We start from the raw sequence: 4,617 nt of genomic DNA on the forward strand, positions 1-4,617 counted from the left end.
TAATACAAATTAACTTAAAGATTTTGTTTTTTTTTTTGAGGTCAATAATAAATCAATAAATACAATATCAAGGTCACAAACACAAGTTACAAGTCCCTCTGAGTGGATGGTATTTCAAAAACATCAGTGCTTTGTTCAGTTTGACACTTTTTGACACTTTAAACTATTAAGAATAATAGGCGCTTTACCAGCGCTGCCACCTCGTTGAAATAAAAACAGGCTTTAACAGCTGATAACTTAACAGTGGCTCACACTGCTAAGCTTTTCTGTTTTCTGATGCATTCTGATAAACAAAACCCATTTTTAACGACTTTTAAAAAATGGGTTTTGGCCAAAAATAGTTGTCAAATTCCCCATAGTGCACTGCAGTCCAGCTCCGAGTCCCAATAGGCATATTGGACCTTGAGGAAGTGGGTGCCGGATTGAAAACGTGGTTGATCCGCTGATTCAGCAGGAAGTCGCCCAGCATCCTGGCAGTGGTTGGCTATGGCTTCTCCAACTGTTCCCTAGCGGGCGCTTTATTTTCCTCCTCCCTATAGAAGCCAGCGGGTACTCCAGCTCCGCTTAAGCTGCCAAGTAGCTGGTGGTGGTGGTGTACGGAGTCCTAATAGAGAGGTCGTCGGAGATTATATTACTGGTGGTTCTGGTGTTCTATTAGTACAACGCAACCAAATTCTTTTGGACAGATCTTACTTTCTTTGCGAGGACACGCCCGGCAGGATGTCCATGTTGAGAGCGAAGTTCCACTCGGCATTTTCCTTCCCTCTGGTATTCTCTAGTGGATCTCCTCCAGCACTGTTTTGGTATTGCTTCCTGTCGGTGAAATCCCACAATAAAGGGCAACAGCTTGGATTAGACGTCCTATTTCATCTGTACTGACCTCCTGCAGTCGAGTTTGGGGTTTTCCTTCCATATTTATACCCGTTACTCGTAGAGTAAAAGGATATACTAGATTCGTCGGAATGTATGTAACAGGCAGAACGAAGCGTTTCCGACCCCATAAAGTATATATATTCTTGATCAGAATCACTAGCCGAGTCGATCTAGCCATGTCCGTCTGCCGGTCTGTCCGTATGAACGCTGAGATCTCGGAAACTATAAGAGCTACAATACTGGGCTTAGGCATGCAGATTCCTGAGATTCCTGCGCAAGTTTGTTTCAGCAGAGTGCCACGCCCACTCTAACGATGGCTCCTACAGTTTTGATGCTAGAATACAAATTTTGACTGAAATGTGTTGTTCTCATCAATACCTATCAATTGACCCAAAAAAGTTTGCCACGCCCACAAACCGCCTACAAGCCGCCCACAAACTTCAAAAAATCGTAAATATGAACGTGGATATCTCGGAAACTATCATAGATAGAGAATTGGGATCTCAGATTGAGATTCCGTAGCCTTGTACGCAGCGCAAGTTTGTTATGCGAATTTACCACGCCCACTCTAACGCCCACAAACCGCCCAAGCCTGTGGCGCCCACAATTTCATGCTAGATAAAAAATTTGAAATGTATTGGTACCTATCGATTGATAAAAAAAAATTTGCCAAGCCCACTCTAACGCCCATCACGCTTAAATCTGTCTACCGCCGGTAGGTGGCGCATTTCAATCTCGCTTTGCTGCCTGCATATCTCCATTTCCCTTTGGTCCCTTTAGCTGAGTAACGGGTATCTGAAAGTCGAGGTACTCGACTATAGCGCTCTTCCTTGTTAATTTTTAGTTTCCACATCGCCTTTGCACAAACACCGCCAAAGATTAAATTTCTTATTCTTTGGGCCGCGGCTAACGGCGTTTATCGAAATTCACTCGCTCAATCTGGTATTTTTTCTGGTATTTCCTTAGCTCATCTGAGTACCGCGCTGAAAAACAGACCCGACGAAAGGCGTTAGCCGCGTATTTGCCTCTCGCTCACTCCTATGGTTAGCTCTCGGTTTTCGTCGATGTGAGTACTAGGCTTTAGCCAGTAAAGTAGCCATCCTGCAGACTGTCCTTTGCTCATAAATGGAAAGGCGTTTCATTATTGAAACTATTAAAATGCTTTGCATAGTTTTTCCTTGCAAAGTTTGTAACAATATTAATTTTGCGAGAAAGTCCAAATGCCATGGGTATAATAAGCGATGTGGTTTCATATCTTCCACCAGAAATTTTTTCACTTTCTTGCTGAAAGCCTAGTACTCAGATCGGCTAAGAGTTTCACTAGTCGAAAAATCTTATTCTTTCTTGTGTGACCGAAGTTTTCAAAGTTCACCCGCCATGCATGTGGCATGCTCTTACTGTCAAGCAGCTGGGCTTGTTGTCAAACGGAAAAAAATCAATTGGTGCAATTTAGAAAAGAAGAGTCTGCTGGTGCACCAAAAAATTAAAATAAAAATAAATGAAATTTTCAAGGAATGATTTTATTTATGTAAATTAGAATTTTAAGGCTTCCTTCCCGTCCCGAGCTGGCCAATATTGGCTGGTGATGGCTCCTCCAGCTGTCCCTTAGCGGGCGACCTTATTTCCTCCTCCCTATAAAATCCAGCGCATCCTCTATCTCCGCTCCATCACCAGCTGCCAAGTAGATAATGGGGTATATTGTAAAGCTGTGATCATGAAAATTGTAGTGCACTCATCCTTTTACTCAAAAGTTCTACCGTGGCTAATTTATTTTCCGGTTAACATTTCTAAGTTAGATAAGACTATAGAGAAGAATACATCAAAAGTCCCGATCAATTTTCGAGTTAAAATCATATGTTCATTTTTTTTTTTTTTTAGAAATTATGCCACATTTCGATTAATCATTAAAATAGTTTTCTAAGCCTATTTTTTCTCTCAATGTAAGATCAATTTCTGTTTCTATTTCTTTATTTAATTTATAATGATCATATAAATCCCTTTATTTTGCAGCTTGAAGATATCTATAAAAAAGCCCACCAGGCCATTCGTAACGACCCCACCCATAAGGTCACCGCAAAGAAGGCTTCTGTCGTTACAAAGAAGAGGTGGAATGCTAAGAAACTCACTAATGAGCAGCGCAAGGCCAAAATTGCCACACACAAGGTAGCTTATGTGGCCAAGCTCCAGTCGGAGACTGAGGCCTAAAAGTGCCAGTCACTTGTTGATTGACTAGTGTAAAAATAAATAAACAGTTGTAATGACATTTATCAAAACAAGTCATTTTAAACCTTTCGGATTGACGGCATGGTATGTTTTAGAGCACGGTAAAACATTCGGTACGTGCCCCTGAAACTTCCAGATTTACATGCTGTACGGAAAACAACCTTGAACACTGACGAAACACTAAAGAAAAAATTCTTTGTCCAATAAAATGGTAATATTTTGTAATATTTCCATTCTGTTTTAAAGAGTATGAACGGTGTATATAATAAGGCTGGAAACGCCAGAAATTCGATAGGGTGGTGGTGGGGTATAGAGGTGGTGAACTATCGATAGTGGGCGCCATCGATATTCTACGATAATAACATTTGAACCCTCGAGTGTCGATAGTCGGCGATACTATCGCCCGACTTAAACAAGAGTTTTTTTTATGTAAGGCCTAGTACTCAGATCGGCTAAGAGTTTCACTAGTCGAAAAATCGTATTCTTTGCAGTGTGGCCGAAGTCTTCAAGGTTCACCCGCTATGCATGTGGCGTGGTCTTACTGACAAGCAGCTGTGTTTGTTGCCAAACGGAAAACAAATCAATAGGAGAAATTTAAAAAGGAGGAGTCTGCTGATACACAAAGAAATTAAATTAAAAATAAATGGAATGTTCAACGAATGTTTGTATTTAGGTAAATTAGTAGTTTTAAGCTTCCTTCTCGTCCCACGGATGCTGCGCCATCTTTCCCGCGCCACTGCACTATGGGGATTTTGCCCACTTCTTGTGTCATTAATTAATAACTTAAAAAAGATGCAACATTTAAAAGTTTTGTTTTTTGAATTAAGTATATAACATTTAAAGGAAGTAAATTAAAAAAAATGGGCGTGGTCCCGCTTTTACTTTAAAATAAACAATTTTTTTTTTGTCCATCAAATAAATTTTTTTTCAAAATATTTTCTTTATAAAAGACCAAACTGAACTAAAAAAAATGTTGGCGTTTTTGATTTCCCATTTTTAAATTGAAATTGTAATGTTTTATTTTGATATGACTATAATTCTTAACAAAAATACTAAAATCCTTTATATCAACGTTAAGTAAGTATAATGATGTTGTAAAATAATTTTAAAATAATCGTTATTTAATAAGAAATATAATTGCACACTCATAAGATAACATCGAAACTGGCATTTACCAGACAAAAATGCGAGAAATATACCATATTAAGTAGAGGCCTTTAAAGCTAAATTTTAGAGAAAGTGCGCTAAAGTGCACTTTTATACTAACCGAGCTCAATGAGAATTAAATACTCTACAAGATAAAAAAAGGTTTCAGAGGTGGAAACTGCTGGAATCACTTATTAGCTCCATTTAATAATACAAATTAACTTAAAGATTATGTTTTTTTTTTGAGGTTAGAACTTGAACACGAATATACGAGCACCACAATCAATAAATAAAATATCAAGGTCACAAACACAAGTTACAAGTCCCTCTGATTGGATGGTATTTCAAAAACATCAGTGCTTTGTTCAGTTTGAC

At 38.8% G+C, this 4,617-nt stretch overlaps 1 long non-coding RNA gene across 1 annotated transcript; it reads right to left on the reverse strand.

Annotated features, from left to right (window-relative positions):
* Window positions 1-2,814: 2,814 nt before the first annotated feature.
* On the reverse strand, window positions 2,815-3,401 carry LOC119559690. Its single transcript, XR_005220928.1, has 2 exons — window positions 3,162-3,401; window positions 2,815-3,102 (listed from the first exon to the last, which is right to left on the reverse strand). It is a non-coding gene; the product is annotated as an uncharacterized LOC119559690 (long non-coding RNA).
* Between the last annotated feature and the right edge of the window lie 1,216 nt (window positions 3,402-4,617).

This window comes from Drosophila subpulchrella, unplaced genomic scaffold (assembly GCF_014743375.2).
Source record: "Drosophila subpulchrella strain 33 F10 #4 breed RU33 unplaced genomic scaffold, RU_Dsub_v1.1 Primary Assembly Seq31, whole genome shotgun sequence".
NCBI classification, from domain to species: Eukaryota; Metazoa; Arthropoda; class Insecta; order Diptera; family Drosophilidae; genus Drosophila; species Drosophila subpulchrella.